The sequence below is a fragment of the Perognathus longimembris genome, chromosome 6 (assembly GCF_023159225.1).
Source record: "Perognathus longimembris pacificus isolate PPM17 chromosome 6, ASM2315922v1, whole genome shotgun sequence".
NCBI lineage: Eukaryota > Metazoa > Chordata > Mammalia > Rodentia > Heteromyidae > Perognathus > Perognathus longimembris.
Window position 1 is genome coordinate 28,277,876 of NC_063166.1, and position 18,131 is coordinate 28,296,006.

Here is an 18,131-nt window from a genome sequence, read left to right on the forward strand (position 1 = left end):
TTAGAAATATCTGCTACATCCATCTAATAGCCATTGCTGGTGGGGGGGGTTCTAAATTTAGAAATCCCATTTGTCTCTAGTATTATAAAATATACTGTCAGCCTTCTGTATCATAGAGCTCTACATTGCAAATCCAGTCAGCTACAAAATATCCAAATGTTCAAATTAAACAATTTCCCTTGTGCTACACATGTACAGATTTTCCTATGTTTTTCCTAAACAATACAGTGTAACAATGATTGACCTAGAATTTATATCTTGGTGATTATTATGAGCAATCTAGAGATAATCTAAAGTGCTGCATATGAGAGAATTGCACCGCTTACATGCAAATGCACATGCATTTTACTTAAGGGGCTTTTATTCATAGATTTGGGTATCCTTAGGGGTTTTAAAACGAGGGCACACTGCAAATTCCAAGGGACAACAGCACACATAACCAGCTTCCTCTGAGAATGCTGGAAATGAGAATTTCTATTCTGGAACATGCCTGAGTTCATATGTACACTTGCTAATGGCATGCTCTTTCACACTGGTTTCTTCTTGCAACAATGGTTGTTGGATGGGCTGAGAGGTGGTAGGTAGCATGTTCAAGCCAGAGGGTGTGAAGAAAGAAGGCTGTTCCCAGGATCACAAGTGGAATGGCCAAGAACTATAATTCTAACCTTTGCCCTACATGGTTCAGTGACTTGTGGGCTGGACGTAGGAAAGTGACATCTGTGATTTAGTCCATATGAGACGCTTGAGCTCCCCAGCTTCATGCTTCAACAGGCACAGTATGGGGCTGAGGCCCGCAGAGCAGAGCAGGAAGTGCAGAGCTGGGGAATGTTGACAGAAGAAACAATCTGCCTGTTCTTCGCTGGGTGCTAATTACAAAAAAAAAAAAAGCCTATGCTCCTACAGCCTGTTTTGTGATTGATTTTCTGCTTATATTAATTTTTAAAAACAAATTCATCTGTTTGAGTTGGTTAGTTCCAGAAGGCGGCTTTCCTGAACAACAAGTGGCACCATAAAACTACCCTCATCTGCCCTAGACTGGTTGAGGGACACCATAGCCATGCATGTAGCCTGGGATTTCTGCAGCCAAGGAACTTGAGATGACAAGCAGCTGACCCCATCACAGGCCTGGGATCTTGCCATCATGGGCCATGCTTGACAAGAAACGGTAGGTGGGAATGAAGAAAGGACTTGTGAAATACAGGAACTATTCATTTAAATGAATTCTTATTTATTGTTCCAGGTCCAGGCAAATGATCTCTGGCATGTCTACCCAACCCTTGCCTCCTGAGTCATGTCTTACTCTGCCTCCCTGAGTCCCATCACAATGTAGCTTCCAGTACCTTAACTTGGCTCACCCCCCTACTTTTGAATTCCCCAAACTGAGAAATAGAGGAAAACACTGAAAGACATCTCCAATGGATTGGATCATCCAAAGATAAAGGTGCAGCGTTCTTCTTATCATTCAGCATCCATGTCAATCAAAGCAACACACGTTGATGGCTAATAGCTCTTCAGTACCCAGAGCTATGATTCTAACATCGCTAATTTAAGCATTACTTGACTATGAATACTAGCAAATTATTTCCTTTAATACACTGATTACTTATTAACAAAATCATTAGCGAATTATTACACAAAATGTGTGTGTTGGAGACAATGATATTCTGATAAACTGACTCTTTAAAGGAAACATCTTTACTTGTAGTATTTGCAGATTTTCATGGTGTAAATAATTTCATGGCCAATTTCAACCTCTGGTCTTGATGTCGTTGAAGAGGGGATTGGGAAAACTGACAGATAACCGAGTCTGGAGGCCATCTCAGGCTGGTGCTCACATATCACTGGTTGGATACAATTTGAAAGTCATGTCAACACAGGATGAAATTGACTGAAATTCCTGTATCATGGTTTTAGTTTTTATTTTCAATTTTATTCTTGACCGGAGGATCTAGCCTGACAATGACTCCATACATATTTCGAAGCTATACTTCCATGGACATGGAAAGAAATAGGTCTAATGACTGAAAACAAGATGAGATCCAATAATCTGGCTTTTGGATCACATAAGTTAAGAATAATGCAAGAAGTCAGACATTAAGGTTTTTTCCACATCACTGTAAGCCACTTGACCACCTAACTATTGGAAGAGCATGTGCTGACAGCAGCCTAATTTTCACCAAATGTTTATTGAGCTATCTACCAGAAATGCAACTCAGCTCATCACAGCACATGACAAGTATTCAATAAATGTTAATCAAATATGAATGTATTCTCTAATAGAGTCCTGAATGCCAACCACTAAGACACCATAGTTTCTCTTCTGACCATAGTCAAGCATATCCAGCAAACCATTTGCCTGGGAAGTGGGGTGATGCCTGAGAAAGCAGATAAGCACCATCCTAACCAATAATGGCTAGACTTCTCCTGTTGATTCTCTAGGGCAAGGCCAAGCTTATCAACAGCGGAAGAGTTCCAGGAAGGCTGCACATACTTTTTTCAGGGAAAGTAACTCTAGTTATTAAAAGCCACATTCAGAAAACATCAGCATCTCTACTGACAATCAGTGGTCCCTGAGCTCCTAGACTGAAATGTGTACAAAGAGCCCATCACAGTTAAATAATTCATTTCTTCATCTTCAAAACAAGCCTGGTTTCCTGCCTTGTGGAATATAAACTGAAATTATGTATCAGAACTAGCTCTGTGCCTAGAATATGGAATTTCCATAATTATTAGATAATGTGATGGCTGTTATTTGTTTAGGCCTAAACATCCCTGTTTAGTACCTTCTCACTCCTTCCTATTGAATCCATGCAATTAAAAATATATCTAAAAGCACTTACCAAAAGTACTACTCTAAGAACTATGAAAAGTCCCATGCTTTCTTTCCCTCTGTGTGGAGCCTGGGAAACATCTTGTGATTTGAATCCAAGCATCCCAACCTGTTGGCACTAAGTATAATGTCCCTTAGCTGTTGGAATGTACTGAATGCTCACAGCTTCAGTATTGTTACGTTGTAGGCTGTGGTAGACAAGATGTCCACAATCCTAATCTCCATAGCCTATGACCATGTTATTTTCCATAGCAAAAGAGACTTGGTAGATGTAATTAAGTCTTTATTCTTTTTCATCTTCTGGCTAGGAGGAAGCAAAGGTGCAACTTTTTTCCATCATCTGGAATCCGGGTTCATCCAACACAAGCCACCTCCACCATGCTGCCTGAGCTCCTTCCCAACAAAAGCAAAATTATATACCTGAGGTGCGCTGGTGGTGAGGTCGGTGCCACTTCCACCCTGCACCCCAAGATTGGCCCCCTAAGTCTGCCTCCAAAAAAAGTTGGCGATGACATTACCAAAGTGAAGGGTGACTGCAAGGGTCTGAGGATTACAGCGAAGCTGACCGTTCAGAACAGACAGGCCCAGGTAGAGGTGGTACCTTCACCTCTGCCCTGATCATCAAAGCCCTAAAGGAAACACCAAGAGACAGAAAGAAATAGAAAAACACTAGACACAGTGGAAACATCTCTTCATGAAATTGTCAACAGCACCAATCTTTAGCCATAGACCTTTCTGGAACCATTCAGGAGATCCTGGGGCACTGCCCAGTCTGTGGGGTATAATGTTGATGGCTGCCACCCTCATGGCGTGATAGATGGCATCAACAGTGGTGCAGTGGAATGCCTTGCTAGTTAAGGAGCACAAGAAAAGCTCTTTCAACCAAATATCTGACAACCAAAATTTAAAAAGGAATCTTTACATAAAATGATTAAGCATATCCTGGATTATCTGTGGGCCCAATGTCATCACCAAGGGCTTCACAAGTGATGACAGGAGAGCCAGAATCAGAGAAAGAGATGTGATAGTGGAAGCAGAGGGGGGAGCAATCACAAACCAAGGAATAGTGACAGCCTCTGGAAATGGGAAGAGGACGAGAGTGGATCTAACCTAGTCTCCCAGAACCAATCTTGCTGGTACCTGGACTTCAGTCCAATGAACATGCTTTAGACTTCTGACCTGCAGGACTACAATTTAACTAATTGTTTAAAGTCAGTACATACTTGGACACATTTTGGAGCATTAACAGGAAATGAATGCAAAGATAAACAATGAAACCCTGGAGAGGGGAAGAAAGGAGATATAGTATCCTTAGCATTTGACAGTGATACCTCCTCAGATGCGAAATTTTTTTCAGAGTAAGATAAAACTGGTTATTAAAAGGGCCTCAAATCTCCTAAGATTACAAAGAAAATCAGATGAATATAAAGTGAAGAAGGCAGGCAAGTGAGGGTTAAGTGCAAGCCAAAGGGCTGTTGAACTCAGGTGGAGTGTGTGTGTGTGTGTGTGTGTGTGTGTGTGTGTGTGTATGCACATTTTGTGTTTAGAAAAGTTCAGAGTGATCATAAGTGGGCCCAAGAAGCTATGCACAGGATTTTTCAAACAAATATTACAAAAGAATTAGGAAACAATGGTCTCAACTGGAATTAAGGCCTGATCGTCCAAGAAGGAACAATAAAAGCTGCCAGTTAGAATGCATGAGAGATTTTCTAAAGATACTGGAGGTCATTTGGTAAGACATAACTCCTCCTGGCAAAGACACTGGAGCAACTTCATGACCTCTGGGGGAGACTTCTGGGGGAGTCCCCTGAGGTTCTCTGATCTGCCAGCCCCACTAGAATGTTTGAGCTACATTTGTAAACTACAGAAGGACAAGGGTCATTGGCAAGTGTTTTGTGTGTCCTAGTGTGCTTGAGTTGGCAAAGAGAACCAAAGAGAGCAGAGAGGAAATCAGAGGGAGCTGCCATCTGGCTGACACCATGTGCCACCATTTGGTTCATGTTATCTCTGCACAAAGCCTCTGCTTTCTTTGCTTCAAGCAAAATCCTTTCCAAGCAGAACTGGCAGTGGCTTCCCAGAGGACTGAGCCTGGTTCCTATTCATTGCACTAACTTAGAAATCACGTAGAAAAAGAAACTACTAAGGACAATTTTTCCTAGATGGAGGTATAAATACAGAAATCCACACATTTGAGCATAAGGTACTTTGGGTGTAAGATACAAGTAAAATTGGTTAACAGTGGTAACATTGTGAGTGGGATTAGAAAACTGGATTAGAGACTTGTATCTACTTCTTTGTTTTCAAGTGTTGGTTATTAAGGACTTTTTTGTGTATTTGAATTGCTTCTGCTTTTCTTTTTCAAAATGAAAGAATTTTTTCCTTTTGGCATCATGATAACAATGAAGAGAAGAAAAGAGAGGTTTTTACTATATTCCTTGGACTTTCATTATTTTTTTTTGTTTGTTTGTTTTTTGCCAGTCCTGGGCCTTGGACTCAGGGCCTGAGCACTGACCCTGGCTTCTTTTTGCTCAAGGCTAGCACTCTACCATTTGAGCCACAGCACCACTTTCGCCTTTTTCTATGTATGTGGTGCTGAGGAATCGAACCCCAGGGGTTCATGTATACAAGACGAGCACTTTACCACTAGGCCATATTCCCAGCCCCTTCCTTGGACTTTTAAAACTAAGTCTTTTCTTCTCTAATCAAGTAATCCAGGGGCAGTGAATGGCTAATATGCAGGGTAGTATGGTTCTGTTTCTGGCATTGGAGCACATTGATTCTCAAAGAAAATGTAGGAATGGGTCACCCATAGTCTTGTTAGAATATTATAGGTATTGACTTCTTAAGGAAAGTCAATGCACAAGTCACATGTGTATCAAGGGCCCAGATGACTTGTATGTGCTTTCTCTTATTTATTTTTAGGGAATAGGAGATAGCACTGAGATTTGAACTCCAAGCTTTGTGCTCACTAGGCTGTTCTACCATTTGAACCACCCTTTCCATTCTATATTTTTGCTGATTATTTTGGAAATGGAATGTAGCAAACTTTTCTAGTTTATGTTGTCTTCGAGCCATGATCCTCTTATCTCAGCCTCCTGAGGATCTGGGGTTATGGCATATTCCTCCCCCACCCCCCAGCTTCAAGTCGTGCTTTCTGTATGAGTCAGCATTCTCCAAGTGTAACAAGCTGCCTGAGATATTCAACTTAAAAGGAAGCAGTGACTGAGGCTTTGTGTCTGGAGTGAGGCAGCTTGTTATGGCAGAAGGGTCTGTGGCAGAGAGGAGCTTCTCAGCCCATAGTGGCTGGGAAGCAAAAGGAGATAAAGAAGAGGAGCCAGGACCCCAATTCCCCTTCAGTATAACCTAACTACCTACCAATAGGTCCCACGTCCTAAAATCACCACCACTTCCCAATAACACCAGACTACTGGGGGCTTTTAAGACCCAAGCCATAACACTGTCTTGTGTATGGATCCAAACATAGAAACTCACAGCTCTGTGAACTTCAAATCAGTAAATGAGAAGCTCCCCCAAGATAGGCCCAAGGTCAGTCCAACACCACACAGTGCACACCAAACCAGATCAGGACCTGACCCCAGGGCCACGAGGCTGGAGTCATTTCTACCTGAGGTCCACTAATCTCAACAGTACATTATGCTGGGAAAGGGTTACCAGGAACACAAACTCTCACCACTGAATTATTGCTTCTTGACTCTCTTTTACCCTTAAATGGAAAGGCTTTCCTCGGGGAATCCCCAGGGAACTTCTTCCTTCAGCTCTTGCTGTGGTCACTGCTGTTACCACCAATGTTACACTAAGGGCTGTGATGCCAAGCCTCTGGAATGCTTTTCCCAATACCAGGATGTTCAGTTCTTCAAGTTAACCTTCAACAAGGATCTCTGGTGTTTTGAAAGCAACACATTTATTTTTTTTTTAAATTAAATACTAGGTGATCAGCCAATATCCAAGGGTATTTTTTTTTGCCCTGAACCATACATGCCAAAACTAACCAAACTACTTGGCTATGTTTTCCTGTTTTATTACTGGCATGCAAACAATACAAGCACCTGAGTTTTTGCCATAGATAGGGTTTCACCCTTCACCAAGACAAAGGATCAAAACAGGCTTTGTTCTAGGACTCTCTGTTCTATGGCCAGAGAGTTCTTGTAGGATTTGTACTTGCTGATCCTGGAGGTACAAATTGGGCTCCTTTAAGTTCTCCAGTAGCCTTGTTCCTGTAACCAAGACTTGAGTAAGAACTTGCTTTCCACAGTGTTATCTGTGCCATGGCTTCCCTAAAAGTTCTGACATAAAAAGACACCATTGTGGGCAGGGGGAGTGTTGTGACAGAGGGCAAGTCTCTGTCATCCATGTGTCCCTGTGCTTCTTATTAGTTGTTTCAGGGCCAAGAGGTTCCATTTCACAGAAGCAATATTTTTTTGTCATGGGACTTGAAGTCAGGGCCTGAGCACTGTCCCTGAGATCTTTTTGCTCAAGGCTAGCACTCTAACACTTCGAGCCACAGCTCCACTTCCAGTTTTTGAGTGGATAATTAGAGATAAAAGTCTTATGGGGGACTTTTTTTGCCCAGACTGGCTTCAAACCACTATCCTCAAATCTCAGCCTCCTGTGTAGCTAGGATGACCAGCATGAGCCACCAGTACCCAGCACAGAATCAATTTTGAAAATCACTGGATACACTCTCTTCAGGTCCCAGGTGACAAATTTATGACCAAGATTAGTGAGGTGTCTCAGTTCATCTGGTCAGTTTGTAACAAAGCCAGAGCCAAATTCCCAGGCATTGGGCCCCCAGCCCATGCTGGACCACAGACTTCAGATCAGATCACAGCTGGCACCTATCCCATACACACAGGTGACCTATATCATACAGACAGAGCAGCATTTCAACTATCCCTTCAAGTCAAAGCTATCTCCGGGCTCCTTACTGGGACTATACTGAAGTAGTATCTACCTGAAAATAAACAATATCTCACTATCTATTACCATATAATCCTCACTGGATTAAAGAAATGACTTTGTACCCAATGTTGTATCTAATATCTTATGATTCAGTATTCCCTGGGTCTTCTTTGCCTAATGTATAAAATAGTATCAGCAATAGGTCCTTGCCAGCCTTGAAAGACTATTAAGGAGGTAATTTGGGAGAAGAGCTTGTTCTGACAGTCATTGAATAAGTAAGTGTGGTATCTACATAACTGGACTTAATTTCTGCTCCATAATTTACTGGAAGAAATGTTTGGAAATATCCTTTAACTACTCTAACCCTGAATTTATAGTATCAAAATTTAGTGAAGACTTTGTATCTTAAAACTTGGTAGAGGACTACAATGAGCTGGATGCGACATCAAGCATATAACACATACCCAGTCCGCAGGAAACATTTAACATTACAGCTTCCCCCTCCACACTTGTTCTTTCCCTGGTGTATCTAATTTTCCCTAACTAGACTTCAACTTCATCACAGAACATTCCCTGAAGTGTAAAGTCAGCACTCAGTAAGTGCTTCTAGCTTATTTCAAAGGCCTAAGAAAGCACGTGCTGCCTCATGGGATAAACAAGACTAGCTACCATATTGCGCACTTCATATGGGAAGCACTACCCATGGGTTATCTCGTTCAGTCCTGGTGAACTCTCTGTCATTTATCTAAGACTGTAAGGGGTGTGGCTGGCCTTCAGAACTCTTTACCTTGGAGCCAGGCTCACAGACTTGCTTCCTCGTTAGGCCCTCGTGCTCATCATTTCTTCCAGAGTACATTTGGGAATGTTTTCTAATGATGTGCATTGGTAGGTGCCAATAAAAATCTCTATACTACATGGCTGTGTGTGTTTGTGCCACTGCTCACTTGTGTTTCTGTTCATCTTTGAGACTCTTTTTCCTCAATGTGTTTTCCTTCATAGAGTTTTCTGTTGCCTAGTCCTCAAGCTCATCAGTATTTTCCTTCACCAGATCTGATTTGCCATCCAGTGTCATTTTTATCTCAGACATTGTATTTTTCATATCTCAATTGTTCATTCCGAATCTTTTAATACATGAATTTCCTATTTCTTCCTAATATTATTGTGCTTTCTTCTCTACAACACATAATGTAATATCTCTGGCACTTCTTGCTTGGTATTACCAATCTTGCAAGACCCCGCTAGTTATTTTACCCAGGTAAGCTTTTGGTTATATGGGTAGCGAGTAACTTTCAGACATAAGGTAATACTTCTCTATGTGTCCTGATTACATGCTATAAAGCAATGATTTCTCCAGACTCAGTGCTCCTCAGCTGCAATGAAAATCCACTGGTGAGCCCATGAGGCCATAGCATATTACTCAGAGGATTATGTTTCCTGTTGTGTGATAATTGATAGAGGAGACATGCACATACATACTCACATTTTGGTTACTTAATGTAAAATTTCTAAAGTTTAACAAAATTGGAATAATATCCTCTGTATAACATAGTAAGAATCAATATCATTTTATAAATATACCGCGAGTGTACACTCATTTACAAATAGCAGAGTATGCCGATTTACCACAAACCTGTCTATACATAATTCTGTGTTGCATATGTCTACTTGAGTTGATTACACATTCAACCAAATTTCCACTTACTTATGTGCTAGTACTTCATGTATGGAATAAGACTTTGACCTCAGGCAAAAAATAAATACAAACTGAATGGACTGTGTGCTGAGCCACAGTCAGCCATTTATAAAATGAGTTGTTAATGCCTGAGTGTGATTTTGATAGGGACTGGATAGTGTATTTCTAAATACCTAGAGGTTTAGGAACTCAATATCCAAGTCAAAGTCATGGAAGGTTATACTTACTTAGGAGTCGGAAGCTGACTGTGAGCACACTGCAACTGGCACACAATTCTCTTTCTAGTCCTCCTGATTGATTCCAGGTAGTCTGAGTGGTCCTGTGATGTCTGCAGATAGTTGTGTGGATCCCTTGTATTTCTCGACAGACCTGAAAGTTTCATCTCTCTCCTATTCCCAGAGCACATATGACACCATCATTCAAGACACACCTGTGACAGCTCTTATGGTTATGTCTCACAGAGAAAAATATTTGTCTTTTTTGTATGCCTGTGTCATGCTCTGGAATCTCACTGGAATCCCACTACTGTCTGTTCAGGATCTTTCGATTCTTGGCCAATGCAAGAGGTTCTGTTGGTATCCTGTCCATACCTGGAACTCTCTTCCTCAGGGCTATTGTTTTACTTTGTCAATGTAGTCAGGGGCAGAGAAAGTTGGAAATGATGGAGAATGCCTCTAGGAATAACTCTCTACCAGCTTCTTGTTCTTCATCTAGGGTAAATCTGGGCTAACACTGCCTCCCAGGGCTCATAGGAGGAATAAGCACCAAGTCCTCACTATGGGGACTAATTTCCAGGCCCCACTGATAAATGGCTCCCTTTACTTCCTGGCCTATTTGTTCTTCTGTTCTGTTTATGTTTTCAGGGCTTGTTTTCCAGACATAAATCCTGATTCCATCTCTGGATGTGCTTCTGGGAAACCCATAGGCAATCAGGAGCATGAAAGCCTAAGTATATGTAAGAACACTACAAGACATGTGCTATGCAAATCTTCCCTGTTTGACACCAACAGCCATGCTGAAATTTGTATTTATTGTCAGTTGTATACTTAGTAGAACCCAATGCCAAATAAAAATTGCTTAAAAACAAGGGAAGAAATTATTAAGAGGTACTATTAAGGGGTTCCTATTAAGGAACTGCTTTCTTCTACAATTTGCCAGAGTATTTTGTAAATTTGCGATTTAATAGTATTCCAGTAAACTATAAATAATTAGAATGAATTTTATCACTCATCTTTCTGTTGTATAAAGTCCATTTAAAAATGCAAATATGTAGAGTTGGTGTAGTGGCTTCTGACTGAAACTCTAGCTACTCCAGAGGCTGAAAGCTAAGGATCACAATTTGAAGCCAGCACAGGCAGGACTGTCTATGAGTGTCTTACCTCCAATTAATCACCAAAAAACAGAAGTAGAGCTGTAGCTCAAGTGGTAGAGTGCCAGCCTTGAGAACAAAATCTCAGGGACAGCACCTAAACCCTGACTTCAAGCCCCAGGGCTGGCACCAAAAAAAGTAAATACAATGACAATTAACATGTAGAATCACTGAAATTGCATAATTCATAACTCATATGTTGTGCCTCAGACATTCATATGTATTTTTATTCTTTCTAGAATAGATAAAAGAGTGCACCAAACTCAGTTCCTTTTCATTTCATCTTTCAGTACATGCACACTTACCAGCAGTGGCTTTTTTTTTGGCTTACTGATGAATACAGAAGAAGGGAGGAAAAAAAAAGAACCCTCAGTTGTCTTTTTATCCCTCTAATCCATGAATTCATTTTCAGAGTACATGTTTGGCTAAGGCAGGGAAGAAATATGAGTCAGAAACAACAGAGTAGGCATCCCTGGTTATTTGTGTTTTATAGACTACCACTGCCTTTGTTCATTGTCCAAAGTAAGATGTGGCTCAAATGGCCAGGTCAGGGCTGTCAGGCTGACCTAGCATTTGCTTTGAATCAAATTCTATGTGGAAGAGACAACACAAACATCAAATGTCATGGGCAGCAAGGACCTATGGATGTGTTAATCACATGTAACTATTCATCTGTTATGTGTACTTCATGGTTTTATCATAGTTTGCTTACAAAACCTAAGTGCAAGCACTAAACTATTAACAATTTGTGTGTGAAACATTAGAGTATTAAACCAGGCAGAGACTCTTCTGAACACAGGTACAGGGCCCTATTAAGATCACACACCCACCAGGCTGGCTTTGATTTTAGGGAGGGAGATTGTGGCACATAGAACAAGGTTCCGTGGGAATCACAATGCTCTATCACAAGCAGAAGCAGGACATGAGCTCCCTGGTCACTGAAATCTTGATCAGATGAATGTCTGTATATGATAATTAACAAGGTATCATGTCTAAAAATTGTACCCATATGTGTGTGTGCGTGTGTGTGTGTGTTCCAGTACTTGGGCTTAAACTCAGGGCTCCACACTCTCCCTTAGTTTTCTGTTCAAGGATGGCACTCTATAACCACTTCTGGCTTTTTGCTGGTTAGTTGAAGGCAAGAATCTTCCTGGCGTTTCTGCCCAAGCTGACTTCAAACCTCAATCCTCAGATCTCAGCCTCTTGAGTAGCTAAGATTACAAGCATGAACCACAGATGCCTGGCTTTCCTTATAGTTCTTTACTATGTTCAAAGAGGTCTTGAGTTTAAGAACAGATTCCCATGACATGCCTACCCCTTACTCCGGGGTTCCTCTGCACCCTGAGGTTCCACATAAAAAAGTGAAGGAAATCGTGACAGATGTAGACTATGATGTCAGCAAAATCCTTTTTAGAGAAAGTAATTTCAGTTATTTTTCCTCTTATATATGATATGCTTTGCAGACAGCTACGAACACACACACACACACACACACACACATGCACACACGCACACGTGCCCTTACTTTCCCCTCAGGCCCACAGGAAATCTGGGCCCCCTTCAGCTGGCTGTGACCCTGGTGGCTGCAACTGTGTCATTTTCTGGTCCCACCTGGGAGCCCCGCACCTGCCTTTGCCTCTGTTTTGTACATGGCTGGCACGTCGAGTGGTTTTCTGTATCAAGGAAGTTCTTCTGGGGTAACACTGCCTTTTCCAAACAAGAGTTCCAGTGTGTGTGTGTGTGTGTGTGTGTGTGTGTGTGTGTGTGTGTGTGTGTGTGTGTGACTTCCTAGAAACCAGGGCTGTTTTCTCTTGCCAGGCGCCACAGCAGGCCTTCCTGCGCAGAAGGTCATTTCAATAAGGAATTGCAGAGCTTGGTGACTGCAGAAAAGAAGGTCATTCCCAGACAGGATGCTGGGAAACCGCCCTGAGTGAGCCTTGCTGGGTAAGAGACGCCAACCGGGCTAAGAATGTGGGCCAGTACCTCAGGAAGTTATCCAAGAGCCTGGACTTTATGATAAACAGGCAACCAAAGCCTTCTCTAAACAAGTAAAACAACAATGCTTCAAATTCCAGAAAATCCTCTAACAATGACTGGACATGCCTTGGCCCTCATTTGCTTATTTGCACACCAAGGACTTTCAAAGAAAGCAGAAGCCAGGGCTCCCACTCAGGCTTCAGAGCAGGACTGAAGGGAGCCCAAAGACATGCAGGCAGGGCTCCTGCACTAGGCACCCTCCCTCACTTTGTCAGGAGTTTCCATCTCCTCTGGCCATGTCAGCCAATTCCCTATCGCCTTCGCTGCTTGCTAGTCACCTGGGGGTGGAGGAAGCAGCACAAGTGGCGATCTGATGGGAATAGCAGATTAAAACTGTGGAAACATCTCTATGGTTCGCATCACCAAGAGATGTCAATAGGTGAGCTTAGAAAGATCCTCCTGAATAAGTTAAAAGACTATTCAGGAACTAGAAATTTCCTCCATGGCTACCAGATATGAAGAAGATATCAAAATACCTGAGTACACAGTTTAGATAATTCTAGTTAAATTATAATATGTGACTTCTATATGTAATATATATACACATACATCCACTATTTATTTTTGTTTGTGTATGTGCATGTATATACAGCTGTAGAATTAGGACAGAAGTATCTATAGAGTATAATTCTGCAAATAGTGAGACTGATGGATGTCTGTATGTGTATGTATAAGGGCATGTGCTCCTGTGTATGTATGAATGTATATATATATATATATATATATATATGGATATGCATATGTATGTCCTAGTGTTTACTCGTTATTACTATCCACTCTTCATAAGAGGGAACAGCCAGGCACCAGTGGTTCATGCCTGTAATCTTAGCAACTCAGGAGGCTGAGATCTGAGGATCACAGTTCAAAGCCAGCCTGGACAGCAAAGTACCTGTGACTCTTATCTATAATTAACCACCAGAAATGTGAAAGTGAAGCTGTGGCTCAAAGTGGTAGAGCACTAACCTAGAGCAAAATGCTCAGAGACAGTGCTGAGGCCCTGAGCTCAGGCCCCATGACTGACAAAAAAAAAAAGCAAACAGAAACTTTCATTTGTCACTTTTCTTGCTGAGTCAGTAAAATTTCACTTTGGAAAATTGATTGCGGTCCTTCCTCTACCTTCTCCACTGGGCCCTCTGTTCTTGCTCTGCTTTTATCCCTGGCACTTAGCAGTTCTAATGGATCATACAATGTATCTAGTGTTGACTGTTGGTGATCTATCTCGCTTGCTCCTCTTTCTCTTAGGATGTAAGTTTACAGGGACACTGTGGATTTTATTGTTTCCTTCTGTAACTTGGCAAACAGAGGAGTAACTAGCACATACTAGATGCTCAGAACTAATTTTTCAATGAATAAGCTACCTTAACAGCTCTTTAGAACTTTCCAGTGCTTTCTTTTCTACAGATTCTGTGCATCTCCCTGTTCATCTCCCATGAACAGAAATCCACACAATATCCAATCTCTTAGATATAGAGCTGGCCAGAGACTGGTGTGAAAGAGGTTTTGGATTGGATGGATCAGAGATGGAGGAGAGAGTGGTTAAGGTAGAAAATCACACAGAATAGCCCTGGGAAAGAAGCAGAGCAGAGCATCTTCATGCTTCACACTTACATATGTTTCTATTAGACCAACAGTAGCTCCACAGAGCTTTGCAGTAATGCAAGTGTCCTTTTGTTTTTCTCAAATAAGTTCTACTCTTCTTGCAGCTCCCTCCATACACTGGGATATAGACAAAAGAGTCAGAGAACCAGAGTTGGGATTGAGATCAACTCTAAGAAAAGCAAGACAGGAGAAGGAGTTCTTCCTTCATCCCTCCATCTTTCCACTCACAATGAGAGGCAAGTTGCCAGCCTAATCTTGTTTCCCCTCTACTCCATAGGTTGTTTCAGGCTATGGCCAGGGATAACCTTAAATGGCTCAAGTTTTCTACACATTCTGTACTGTGACTGTGTCAGACATGTGAGTATGTGAACCATTGTTGCCACTGTTTGTGTGGAAGGCTGGGGTTTGCTACATATGCCTTATCTGTAAGACAGCAAGCAGGTCAAGAATCAGAACCACTCCTAATTAAATTATAAACCATCCTCACCAACTTCAACAAGAGAAGTCGCACAAACAGACAGAGATAGCTTGAGATTCAATTTGGAAGAGAATTCAAGGAAAGAGGGTCACTTCTGGCTTTTGAAGGCAAACTCAAAAGGCAGCAGGCCTACTTCCTGTTGGGACATCCTTTCTATTTTGACAGTGAATAGCAAGAAGAGGCAGGTAGATGGAATGTGTTTAAATTTGTACCATTTTGTCCATGGCAGATACCAATTCTGGCATGCAAACCTGAACTTGAATGAGGCAGTCGGGCTGGAGTCTATAGCAAAGGGTTTTTGTTTGAAATAGCAGGCTACTCCAAAGATCTTCCTAGCAGACATTCTGGCTTAATTATTGCTTTAATCAAAAGTCAAGGCTTCATAAAGAGCAGCTTCCTTCTCTAAGTTTTCTTTTCCTGCCCCTGGCCTCTTCCACAACTGATCTGCTCTTCACCCAGTTCAGTATGATCTCTCAGTTACAAGAGGGCTATCTTTGACAGCTTTGTGGCTTGCAAACAAGATGTGCTCTAACTAAAGGAGAGTAGACTGGACCACAAAGCTGAGGGGAGAAAGCTGTTGTGCAGTCATTTGACTCAAAGATTAACTAACTTGGGGCTGGGGATATAGCCTAGTGGCAAGAGTGCCTGCCTCGGATACACGAGGCCCTAGGTTCGATTCCCCAGCGCCACATATACAGAAAACGGCCAGAAGCGGCGCTGTGGCTCAAGTGGCAGAGTGCTAGCCTTGAGCCGGGAAGAAGCCAGGGACAGTGTTCAGGCCCTGAGTCCAAGGCCCAGGACTGGCCAAAAAAAAAAAAAAAGATTAACTACACATTGAAATGGAATCGAGAAAGAGGAAGAACCTTTCTCCAGTGCAGCATTCATTAGATGCTTCATCGGCACAGCAACAGATACTGAGCAAGATAAAGTTGCTCATGGCTGGCTAACAAGCCTTGACTTGGTTCATTGGATGTTTCAAGGCCTGCCTGCCAGCAAATCTGAAGGAGACAGGGGAGAATCTGCCTTGTAAGAAGTGACTTCAATGGAAAATGAATGTAGCAGATCTTGTTTTAGAACATGCATCTCACACCAACTGTTCTGTAAGCTTTCTGTTTAAAAGATCAGGCCAAGTCATTTTCAAGCTGGGTCCTCTCTGCCCCCGCCCCCACCCCGCTTGACTCCTATCCTGCCTCAGTTTCATGGTTTTAAGTCAAGAGTAGCTCCATACAAAAAACCATTGCCACAATTAGGTGCTTTATTAGCATTTGGAGGCTTTTATAGTAATCTTAGAGAACAAAAACAAAAATGGTTTGGATATTATGAAAATTCCAAATTTTACAAATTTGTCTAATTAAGGTGTCTTCCTTCCTCTACCCAATGGGACCATTTCATGCAAGGATTTTATAAGCTTGGTTTCCCCTGGCTCTCCCCAGAGCTTGTTTTCCTGGGAGGTTCAGATTTTCTTTGTAGACTGCTCCCCCCGGGAGGCCTCTGCTATCTCTCCAGCCCCATAAGCTTCTAGTTCCATTTCCAGCTTCTGCACAAGATACCTCTTTTGTTCTCAGAGCCCTCATGCTGACAGGGCGTCCTTCCTCCTTTATAATGTCTGTCTTTCTGTATATTTATCTCTGCAGGAATGTAGCTCCAAAGAAAGAGTCATCATCTACAGTGTTCTGTGCCTGTAGCTGAGTGGGCTGTTTGTATCTATCTACACCGAGCATATTCAACCCCAGAAAAGAACACACAGGTCTTCAGGTGTCTCCACAAACAAAGCAGCCCGCATCAGTACCTGAGGCAGGCACACAGGAAACTCATAACTGCTCTATTTTTTCCCTTTGTTTTAGAACAACCAGTGCCTGTTTTAAGTGTCCATGCTTGAGAGGGGAAAGGAGCATGACTGCGGGAACAAAACAAGTCATGTTGCAATCCTGAGTTCTCCCTTTCCTGGAGTTCACCGGGCTTCCCTTGCACCTGGCCCCAGGACAGCCAGGCCAACTGGCAGCAGTGGGCTCCAAATGACCCCTGGTGCTTTGTTCTGTTCTAAGGGGCTGCAGGCTGGCAAGACCCAGGGACTCACAATCCCATCAGTGGGGTTCTGAGGTGCCCTTTGTAGTCTGTCTCTCATTCAGAGCCTCAGGAGACACCTTCCTCCACTGAGTACTCACAATGGAAGGCTCTGGAAACTGGTTCAACTTAACTGCTTTTTCAGTTCAGAAGCAGAATGGGATTTTATATTATCTGATTCTCCTGTGGAGCCTTTTGTAGAATACAGAAAGAACTTGAAAGCCAGGCAAGGCCAGAAGCATATATAGTGACTAGAGGCCTCGACTTCCTACCTCTGACCGGGATTAAAAAAATCAAATGAAGCACCTAAGCATAATCCTAAAGCACAGTGCCCTGTGCCATAGTCCCCTGTGCCACCCCTGATCCCCACCCACCCCCCTCTACTGAACAGGCCAAGAGAAGCCCTTGATATATTGTAGTGACCCTGATCCCCTTGGATACTGGGGAATTCAGGGTGTTAGGCAAAAGAAATAGAGATGAGAGGCCTACAAAAAAGAGGTAGAAGGGAAACAACACCAAACCCAATGATATCCACTCCATGTGATTACTGGAAATTAACGATTTGTGGGACAGTAGTGTACTTATTCTGCATAAGAACCAGTTAGCAGTGAAGTTTGCACAACACAAACTGGGAGTAGCCCTGAGTTTATTGTGGTAAAGCAATCCACTCTGGTACAACAGAATAAAATTAGATATGACTAGGAGGCAAACGGATGGGGAAAAGGGATGAATGGATGGAAAAAGGAAGGAAAGAAGAGAAGAGCAGAAGTATGAAAGGAAGAAGCTCTGTGGGAGAATTATGAGGGTTCCAGATCCTTCAAGCAGGTGCATTCCAGCTGGCAAGGGTGTGGTTACAGAAGAGCAAAGTTCCATGCAAACTCCTGAGCAGCTAGGCCACAAAATGTACACGACCAGCTTGCATTTTCTGACCTCTGGCTTACCCGCTCCTCTTGCCTCCCTTCCAAGCATTAGAAACCTAGCATTATTTTGATATTTTCTTTTTACTTTTAAAGGAGATACTACTCTTACTAAAAGGTCAACCCACTAAAAATATTTTGCCAGGTTTTCCATGTGCTTTTCTGCATGACTTCGCTTCTGGTCTTGCCTCAGAGAAATGACTGAAGCGATTTCCACCCACAGG

General features: G+C 42.4%; 1 pseudogene; it reads left to right on the forward strand.

The window, feature by feature from the left end:
- Positions 1–3,139: 3,139 nt before the first annotated feature.
- On the forward strand, positions 3,140–3,688 carry LOC125352257 (annotated as a pseudogene).
- The last annotated feature ends 14,443 nt before the right edge of the window (positions 3,689–18,131 follow it).